Source organism: Marmota flaviventris, chromosome 5 (assembly GCF_047511675.1).
Source record: "Marmota flaviventris isolate mMarFla1 chromosome 5, mMarFla1.hap1, whole genome shotgun sequence".
NCBI lineage: Eukaryota > Metazoa > Chordata > Mammalia > Rodentia > Sciuridae > Marmota > Marmota flaviventris.
The window spans coordinates 29165576-29176740 of record NC_092502.1 but is presented as its reverse complement, the minus strand read 5'-3'; the positions used below and the strand labels follow the sequence as shown (position 1 = coordinate 29176740).

At 36.4% G+C, this 11165-nt stretch overlaps 1 pseudogene; it reads right to left on the bottom strand.

Annotated features, from left to right (window-relative positions):
- Window positions 1–9854: 9854 nt before the first annotated feature.
- On the bottom strand, window positions 9855–10944 carry LOC114107370 (archaemetzincin-2-like; annotated as a pseudogene).
- Between the last annotated feature and the right edge of the window lie 221 nt (window positions 10945–11165).

The window sequence follows — 11165 nt, the reverse complement described above, 5'->3', positions numbered from 1 at the left end:
CTCCTGCATGCTAGGCAAGTGCTATACCACTGAGTTACAATCCCCAGACCCTGTTCTATATATCCTTCAAAATCATTCAGTTATATGGATATGACTTATTAAGAAAAACAAAACAAAACAACAACATGGAACCATCCTCTATATTTTATTTTAAACAGTTTTATTGAGATACAATTGATATATAGTAAGCCACAGGTATTTCAAGTGTCCAAGTTGGTAAGTTTTGACTTATGTACAATTCTGTAAAACCATCTCCACAACTGAGATAGTGAACAGAGTAACCATCACAACCAAAGGTTTCTTCACACCCCTTTGGAACACTGCCTTCTCACCGTCTGCTTTCTGTTATTACAGATAATTTTTCATTTTCTGAAATTTTCTATAAGCAGAATCACATAGTGTGTAATCTTTTATTGATCTGGATTATGTCATACAGCATAGTTATTTTGAGATTGATTCATTTTATTGCGTGTATCATGTTTGTTTCTGTACATTGCTGAGTAGTATTCCATTGTGTGGTCATACATCACAATTTGTTTATCCACTCTCCTGTTGATAGAGTTTCGATTGCTTTCCACTTTTTACTATTATAAATAAAGCTACCACAAACTCTTGCATACAAGTATTTTAATGGGTGTATATTGTCCTCTTTTAAAGGTGAAGATCTTGGAATGGAATAGTTGGATCAAATGACAAATATATGTTCAACTTTTTTTTTTTTTTTTTGTGGTACTGAACCTGGGGTGCTTTACCACTGAGCTACATACCCAGACCTTTTTATTTTTTAAAAATTTGACACAGAATCTTGCTAAATTGCTGATGCTGGTCTTGAACTTGGGATCCTCCTGCCTCAGCTTCCTGAGTGGCTAGGATTATCAGTGTGTGTCATAGTACCTGGCTTATGTTTAATGTTTAAAGAAACCATAAGCAGTTTATCAAATGGTTGCACCATTTTCCACGAGCAATTGCAACATATAGAGTTTCAGTTATTCTGCATCTTTACCCACACTAGCATGATTGGTTTTTAGAATTTAACTTTATCTAATCAATGAATAGTGGTATACTCTCATGGTTTTAATTTGAATTTCTCTTAATGGCTAATGATATAAAATATTTTTTAAAAAAATTTCTTATTTGTTTTCATTAGTTATAAATGATAATAAAATACATTTTGACCCATCATACATAAATGGAGCATAATTTCTCCTTTTTCTGGTTGTACATGATGTAGATTCACACTGGTCGTGTAGTTATATGTGCACATAAGGTAAAGTTATGTAAAACATTTTTAAGAATATGCTTCTTGGACTGGGTTGTGGCTCAGAGGTAGAGCGCATACCTAGCATGCATGAGGCACTGGGTTCAATCCTCAGCACCACATAAAGTAAAATAAAGACATCGTGTCCACCTATAACTAAATATATATATATATATATATATATATATATATATATATATATATATATATATATATTTTTTTTTTTTTTAAAAGAACATGCTTCTATATCACCCATATATTTTCTTTGGTGCATTTTAAAAAGTTGAGTTGTGGGCTGGGGATGTATATCAGTGGCAGGGTACTTGCTCAGCATAGGCGGCCCTGAGTTTGATCCCTAGTATTGCAAAACAAAACAAAACAAAAAATTGTTTTCCTATTGTTATAGCTTAAGAATTTAAAAATATATTCTGGATGATTCTTTCATTAGATAACATGCTTTGTGAAGATGTTCTTTGATTATGGCCTTTCCTTTCATGCTTTTGGTAGTACTTTAAGAAAAGAAGTTGTTTTAATTTTGATAAAGTGCACTTTAGCAGTTTATTTTATGACTGTGCTTTTGCTATTATAGCTAAGCAATTTTTGCCTAAATGAAGGTCACAGAAATTTTTGCTATTTTTCTTAATATTTCATGGCTTTAGATGTTAGTTTAGGTTTGGTTTCATCTTGAGTTGATTTTTGTGTATGATATATGATATTGATCCAAGTTATTATTATTATTATTATTTTTTTTAGAGCACAAGATTCAAGTTATTTTTATGTGGATAATCTGTTGCCCACATGTATATAGAGTTAATTTCTGGGCTCTATTCTGGGCCATTGATTCTTTGTCTACGTTGGAATCAATGCCATGGAGTTTTTTCCTTTGGTTTGCAGTGCTGTGATCTAACCCAGGGCCTGGTGTATGCTAGGTAAGCACCCTATCACCAAGCTACACCCTCAACCCCTGCATAGTTTTTTTTTTTAATTTTTAAAATTTGTTCTTTTAGATAAACATGACAGTAGAGTATATTTTGAAACACTATCCATACGTGGAATATAATTTTTTGTAATTAATATTCCATTCTTGTGGTTGTACATGATGTGGAATTATACCGGTCGTGTATTCGAGTATGAACATAGGAAACTTATTCTACTATCTTTTCTATTCCCATCTCCTCTCCTCTCCCTTCCCTTCATTCCCCTTTTTCTAAACTAAAGTACTATTTTTTTTAACCCTCCCCCCTTTTTGTGAGTTAGCATCTGCATAGCATAAAGAACATTTGGCCTTTGTTTTTTTGGGGGATTGGCTTATTTTACTTAGCATGATATTCTCCAGTCCCATCTATTTACTGGCAAATGCCATAATTTCATTTTTTATGGCCGAGTACTATTCCATTGTGGAGATATATATATATATATATATATATATATATATATATATATATATATATATATATATAAATTATTGCATCTTTGTTATAATTTTTGAAATGAGAACTCCTCCAACTTTGTTCTTTTTTCAAAGATATTTTGTTTATTTTGGTTCATTTTCATTTACATATAAATTTTTGAATTAGCTTATGCAAAAGAACCTTCTTACATTTTCGATTGGAATTAGGTTGAAGCTATAGATGAACATGGTGAGAACTGACATTCTTAACAACCATCCTCCTTCTCGATGATGAGAAAGGTGTCTCTTCCCATTTATTTAGGCTTTGACTTCTTTTAGCATTGTGTTGTAGACCCATTGTATTTTGATGCAGTTCACTTTATTGTGCTTTGTGGAGTTTGCCATTTCTTGCACATTGAAGGTTTGGGGTAACCCTGCATCAAGCCAAGTCGATTGGTGCTCCTTTTTTTTTTTTTTTTAAGACAATGTGAGAAAATTTGAATATTGATATAGTTGATATTATTAAAATAATACTCAATTTCCTTTTGGTGTGTTAATTGCACTGTAGTTATGTTTATTGAAAGAGTCAATTCCATTTACAGATAAATGCTGAAATATTTATGGATAAAATAAAAAGTATTTATAGAAATAATTACTATTTAAATTGATGCATTTAAAGCAGATCTGATTTGACTCCTGGCTCTGTTATCTTCTTCTTTTTTTAAAAAAAATCTATTTGTTCTACTTAGTTGTATATGACAGCAGAATGCATTTCAATTCATCATACACAAACAAAGTGCAATATTTCAATTCTCTGGTTGTACACGGCATAGAGATGCACCATTTGTACAATCATACATTTTCCTATCTTCATAACCCCTCCCCATTTCTAGTCTCTGGCACATTTTGGCAATGGTTGCATTCTTTCAACCTTTTCCATAATTATTATATCTTTTATGGTGCTGTGCGACTGGAGATCTTTTATATTATTATTTTAATTGTTCTGGTACATCATGACTTAAATGATAAACGTGTGTGCATGTGACTGTTCAACTTACCAGCCATTCCTCTGTCTCTCCCTCTTTGGGGACCTCTCTATTCTCTGAGATACAACCATGTTGAAACTGGACCAGTTATTATCCCCACCACAGCCTCTAAGTGTTTAAGTGAAAGGCCGAGTTACACATCTCTCACTTTAAATGAAAAGCTAGATATGATTAAGCTTAGTAGAAGCCCTGCTGAAAACCAAAATAAGCCCAAAGATAGGCCTCATGCCCAATGGTTAGCCAAATTGTAAATGCAAAGAAATTCTTGAAGGAAATTAAAAGTTCTACACTAGCTTTATTGGTGATAGGAGAAAGTTTTTGGTGGTCTGGATAGAAAATCAATCCAGTCAGAGCAATCCCTTAAAAAACTTAATCCATAGAGGGACCCTAATTTCCTTCAGTTCTACAAATTTTGAGAGGGGCAAGAAAGCTGCAGAAGAAGTCTGAAACCGGTAGAGGTTGGTTCCTGAGGTTTAAGAAGCCATAGAAAGGAAAATGTATTTTTTAAAAAAAATTTTTAGGGCTGGGGATGTGGCTCAAGCGGTAGCGCGCTTGCCTGGCATGCGTGCGGCCCGGGTTCGATCCTCAGCACCACATACAAAAACAAAGATGTTGTGTCCGCCGAAAACTAAAAAAAAAAAAAAAAAAACATTAAAAAAAAAATTTCTCTCTCTCTCTCTCTCTCTTACTCACTCTTTAAAAAAAAAAATTTAGTTGTAGATGGGCCCAATACTTTTATTTCATTTATTTTTTATTTTTATGTGTTGCTGAGGATAAAACCCAGTGCCTCACATATGCTAGGCAAGTGCTCCACCACTGGGCTACAACCCCAGCCCGAAAATGTATTTTTTTCCCGTAGCTGGAAAACATACTGGAGAATCCTGGAACCATCCACAAAACCAAAGAGGGGAAAATCCCCCGGCAGAATCAAGACTTCAGAGACTGACACTGGGATTCAGTGCTACCAGGAGTCTATCTTTTATCTCTGTAATTTTTTAAAATAAGATATCATTTTGTGGATGAGGCTTCTCTACATTACAAGAAAAGATAACTAATGAAAGCCCATAGTTATGATCTAAGGAGATGGAAATCCTTTCTTCCACCCTTAATTAAAAATTATTAGTGACTAAAATTCCATTGTGTCTATGTACTGCATTTTCTATTATCTGTTGATGAATATATAGACTGGTTCCATAACTCGACTATTGTGAATTGAACTGTTATAAGCATGGTTATTTAGCCATAAAGAAGAATAAAATTATGTTATTTGCAGGAAGGTGGGTGGAACTAGACAGGTCATGTTAAGTGAATGTTAAGTTCATGTTCAGTGAAATAAGCCAGACTTAGATCAAGGACCATCCCTCATATGAGGAAGCTAGAGAGAAAAGAGGAAAAAAGGGGATTTTATAAAAATAGAAGGGAAACCAGTAGAATAGAGGAAGGGAATCAGGAGAAGGGAGGTGTAGAGGGAAATAGGAGAGGAAACCAGAGAAAGAAACTGATGAAATCATATTACGTGTATGTATAAATATGTCAAGCTTGTCATGAGGCATAATTATGATATAGCAATATTTTATATTATTATTTTTTAAATGGGAAGGGCTCATTGAACAAGCCTGCATTACTATGTGTCCCTACTGTGGGGTTATGAAGCACAGAGACAGGACTCTAGGAATACTTAAAGTAAGAAATGGGTTCTCTGGGCCTGGGGGTGTAGGTCAGTGGTAGGGCATTTGCATAACGTGCACAAGGCCCTGGGTTCAATCCCTAGCATTGCAAAAAGAAAGAAAAGATTATTTTTCTGTGGTAGGTTCAGGGTTCTCACAAGAAGGGACATTTAAAAAGTGTCCTGGGCACTTGCATGTGTGAACACCAAGTTGCCTATAGACATGCTGATGTGTAGCGGTCACCACCTCTAGCTCACTCCTGATTCCTTTATATAAACCTAGTGTTTCCAGGGTGGACTGGCACAACAGACGCAGTGTGAGCAGCGTCATCCAACACCAAGCTGAAGAGCAGTGAACTGGAAACAGGGCCATGTGACATCTTCTGGAATCCATTCTTTTGATTTTTTTTCCTGATTGGCAGCAGCAATGAAAATTCTCAATTCTCAATGATGAAGAGATTGTTCAGTGGATAGAATCAACGAGAGAGGGATTCCACCTCTTGGGTCCCCTTCTTCCTCCGGGAGAAGTCTTTTCTGCTGTCCTTTAATAAACTTCTAATTTCTACTCTGACCTTGCCTCGGCATGCTTCTTTGGTGTTATTCTTCAACATTGGGGAAGCAAGAACTCGTCACCGGTCAACAGCGGTAACATATTGGAGGTCCCAGATCGAGATTCTACACTGAGACCATCCATCACTCAAATGGCCCTCCAGACTATTACTTCTCAATCAGACTTCTATCATGGACCACTCAACAGACCTGATTTTTAAAGGGGGACTCCAAACTGCTTGCCCCACATCGTCCCTTTTCAGCCTGAAGAAGCCAGAGAGATTCTCTTCGCCCCCCCTTCCTTACAGCAGTAAGGAGTTCCCAAATTAGAGGGGGGAATGAAGCCAGATTTAAAGTTAGGTAGTCAGTGTAGTTAGATAAATCGGGTCTAATGCCGAGTGAAATCTAAAATGGAGGCCATGCTGGCAATGATTCCGGGAAAAGCAGGACAGCTCATGGAATGTTAATGAAGTCCCAAAAAGGCCCTAGGCCAAAGTCCACCTCAAAGAAATGTTAATGAACAGCCCCCAGCGAAAAGGTGCTGACTCAGAAGTCCTTCCTGACCAGATTACTTCTTTGGCCCACCTGTGTCCCACCCCTTGGGCCTTCCCACCTACATTCCATCACTGAAAGAACTATAAAAAGGGGAGACAACATCCCTTCCACGGATTCCACCTCTTGGGTCCCCTTCTTCCTCCGGGAGAAGTCTTTTCTGCTGTCCTTTAATAAACTTCTAATTTCTACTCTGACAAAAAAAAAAGAATCAACGAGAGAATATATACAAATGGGCTTTATTCCATACTGATTATAGAATAATGCCACGTGTGTACTTGGAATGAATGAGTGCATGAGGTTGTAGGCTTTTGTGTTGGAATTCTTCATTCATTCAGTAGTGTTTTTGACATTCTGCACTCCCCCTGAGTGGAGGAGCATATCTGATAAAAACAGACTCTACCAACTCCCTAAAAGGGCAAGCCTCATCTTCAATTCAATTCCACACGTATGTAGTAACACCTATGGATATGGTTTTGTAGGGGGAGCAAAAAGAAAGATGTCTTCATCTTGCCAGGTCCCATGATCTCATCTATCAGCCTTTCAATCCCATCCCACTCCCAAACATATAAACAAGGTACCATGCAAAGCGGCAGAATGTTTAGGAAGCAGTATTGAAATGTCAACCAAATGTGTGTACATACCTGTATGTGCATGTACACATCTGTGTAGGGACTACATAGGGTAGCTTTAAAAGAAAAGGGGATTTTGAGGGATATAGTAAATAACAATTTCTGAATCTTTCCCCTTCTCTAGCCTGTCTGGTGAATTTCTGTGTGTTTTAGAAGATAATTTTTTGAGACATAAATTGAATCAGTTCTCATAGATTTACCGTTGGTATAAGAATGAAAAACAGTTTCATAGGCGCTTAAAATGTACTAACATGTACTTAATTGGTTTGACTTTTGTCACAGTTTAAGAAAACCATCATCTTGTATCGAAGTAGTAAACAACAGCCTACTTTCAGGTTCACTAAATTTTATCAGTGTCCTAACTGTGCCTACAGAACAAGCCTGTTAATAGAGTCCCTACTTATGGAAAAAAGGGGTTTTCTTTTCATGCTGAAACTCCTCTCTGGGATCAGTGATTTTTCATCAAGTTCCCCTTTCTTCATCAGTTTTCTCAAGGAAAGAAGACACATTATCAGAAGCCAAGAAGAACATAACATGACCCACACCATTTCAAACCTAAGAAGAGCTAGTTGTAGGAGTTAAGACCACCAGGCAATACTGAATGGTTACTATGTAAGAGAGGACTCTGCTTTTTGGTGGAATAAAAGAAAAACATTATGATAAAATTTCTCCTGGGCATTTTCTCAATGACTACCCCTCCCACAAAAAGTGTTTTTGACTAAGGCAGTATTCAATGAGTCACAAAACCAAAAGGCTGTTGGCGAGCAGCAGAATTCATTAGGTAGTATGAACATTACTACTTCAGAATGCAGATGTTAAGCTGTCAAGAATTTTGGTGCACGCTGTCTGTGATTAATGAAAAAACCACCAACACACAGGCTGTGCCATATGATTATGATATTAAAAGATGTAAGTTTCTCCAAGGGTAAATAATTTAATCTGTTAGGAATAAGGCTAAAGTATTAAGAATATAAATATCCCTGAAGAAATGTTCAGAGGGAGTGTTGAGTTTTGAATTCCGTTTTAAAATGTGTTAATCATTATAACATAACCTACTTCCAGGGAATGAATAGAGCTTAGGAAACAATGTCTCAGAAAATCATTGAAAATAATTTATTTTCTATTTTTTAAAATTTCATCTAATGATGAGTAATTGAGACACCAAGCATCAAAGTGACTTACAACCATTGAGCCTTGTAATATTATTACAAGTCAGTTTGGAACAATTAGATTCAAAGAGTTCCTGATTTTAAAATTCAGCAAATAGCAATAACTAGGTGAATTTATAGTTTAAAATGATCTTTGCTTTTAAAAGTATTATCAATTAATATATTCTACATTGAATGACAATGGTATATATATACATTTTTTCACTTGTTGTTCCTAGAGATATCTTGATTATGTATTAATACAGCTTGAAAACAATATATTTAAATAACATTTCATTATAATAAAGCAAAATGATGCCATTAAATGTTTTCATATCCACATTCAAAGATATTCCTCTAGTTATTTTTGTTTATAGTGTTTTTCACTTTGCATATAGTTAGCATGTAGGAAAGTTTTTTTTTCATATTTAGATTGCACAACTAAAATTTAGACTTCAGTTATATAAACGGAGGACAATTTTGCAACATCGTATGGTCCTTAAAGACAGAAATCCAAGGTCTCCTTGCCTGAAGCGCCCAGATTGAAAACAGCCAAGCCTCTGCAGAGGCCAGGCCTGACCGAATTCTCACAGTTCAGGGGAGAGAGAATGTATTTTGCAGGCAATACTGAATAGCTTGACAATATAGTCTCCTAAGTAAAACAAAATAATGTTAGATTAAGAAAACCTTATTTCAGCTGGGTGCGGTGGCACACACTTGCAATCCCAGTGTCTCGGGAAGCTGAAGCAGGAGAATCATGAATTCAAAGACAGCCTTAGAAACTCAACGAGGCACTAAGCAACTTAGTGAGACCCTGTCTCTAAATAAAGTATAAAAAAGGGATGGGGAGGTAGCTCAGTGGCTAGGCACCCTTGGGTTCAAACCCTGGTACCAAAAACAAACAAACAACCTCCTAATTTCTACATTAATATCTGTATTTTAGTATCTGAATAGCTTAATTACAAGTGTCCATATTTTTGAACACTAGAGGGGAGTATATGTAAAAGAAAGAAGAAAGGAAAGTCAGCATTGACATTATCTCCTTCCTCAGAGTTTTGTACAACATTAGGTCTCACCAAACTGCTTATTTCTTATGTGGAGTGATTAGAATGCATTTAAACAGTGTCCCATATCCCCTTTTGAATGTCATTTTTCAAAAATTTGAAAGGACTAATGGCAAAAAAGACAGAATACTTAATCAGGAAAAAGTGGGCAATGCTGTAAGTAGTGACATTCTATCCTTGTCTTAGTTTACATAGAAGAAAGAAGAATTATACCTGATTTAGGAGACATCATTCTACACAGTAAGCTATCCTTGTGTCTAAAGAAAACAATGGATACTCTCAAATCAGAGCCAGACTTTTCCTGATGGTGAAACCCTGAGATTCCCAGGCCAAATTTATGGTTTCAATAGACAGAAAATCTTCAGAATTTCCATATGGGAGAGACAACTTGGAAGCCACTGGATGGGGAATTAGAAAGGTGAAGATTTCTTGAGTTAATATAGATACTTTTAAAACTCAGAACTCTTGACACATAGTAGGAATTCCCTGTATTCATTCTTTTTTTTAAATGTGTAAATATTTATTTTAATTGTTTCTATCTGAAGATACTTATTTTTGGAGAACAGCAAGTCATTTTATTATGCACCGTTTCCATTCCTTAAAGGCTTCCACAGGTTTTGGTAAATACACATTATTTTCATGACTATGTTTCAGAGCTGTTCTTGGTGTGTCAGCAGACACATCATCAATCCCCTTTACCAGTGCTTTGTGTCTTTCTGCAGTATTGAATCCAATGGCACACTGTATCTTGCCTATATAGATAGGGCAAAGGTTTAGAGGATGGTGGTCAGCTTTCTCCAAGTGGTTGAAGCCTTGCGTTAGGCATGCGAGTCACTGGCAGAGTCGCAGTTCAGATATGTGTCCAATCTCATGGGTTAAAGTCTTATAGGACTAGCAGCAGAAAACACTAATGATTTCAGGAATAAAGTAGTTATCAAAAATGGAATAGCCATTGGAAGATTTTTTTTTCTGGAGCTTCTGCACTGTGCCTTCATTGTGTGAGCTGCAGAATTCACTGCCATATCTCCTGAAGCTGAATAGCCCCACACCATCTGGCAAACAAGCCTGTCCAAAGACGAAATTCCAGGAACCTCTTGGATAAGATCAATCATTGTTATTTCCACAACACAGAAGGCATCTTCAAGTTTCTTCTTCTTTTATTTTTAAGAACTTCAGGATATGCCCTGTATGAATTTGGAAATTGCGTGTGTGATGGTTCACTCTAAAAGAACACTGTGTGGCAGAAACAGAAACCGGTTTCTAGGAGTTTCATAGTCAGTACACACACACACACACACACACACACAATGCTTCATAGTAGCCTTTGAGCCATTTAATATATTCTTCATTGATAACTCTGGTGTTTCCTAGAGATTCAATGGCCAGTATATAAATACGATGCTTCTCTGGAGAGGGTATCTTTCTGTAGGGATTACTGAAAAACTGTTCAAAGTCTTGGGGAGCCTTAGAATGGGAGGGGATCCAATCAGATTGTGAACGCAAAGTAGTAGGTCCAAAGAGATCACTTAATTGCTGTTCCCTAGCATCTAATTTCTCATAGTGTGAGACAAGCACTGACTGGGTTCTTAGAGATGAGAGCCGTTTTTAGTGTCTGTTCAGAGTGACGTAATACTTGCATGTTCATAAACAAAGGCTCCCAGTGAAGTTTTTACGTTACCAGGACAGGCTTGTCTGGAATGTGCTGTGGAGGGTGCCTTCACCCATGACAGGTCTCGATGCTGCCACCCCAGCAGTATTCACTCTTATTGAAAGATTCTTTGATCATTTCAAAGGATAATACTATGGATTAGGTTTAACAGGTTGGGTTTAAGGAGGATAATAGATTATGAAATCAAAGCA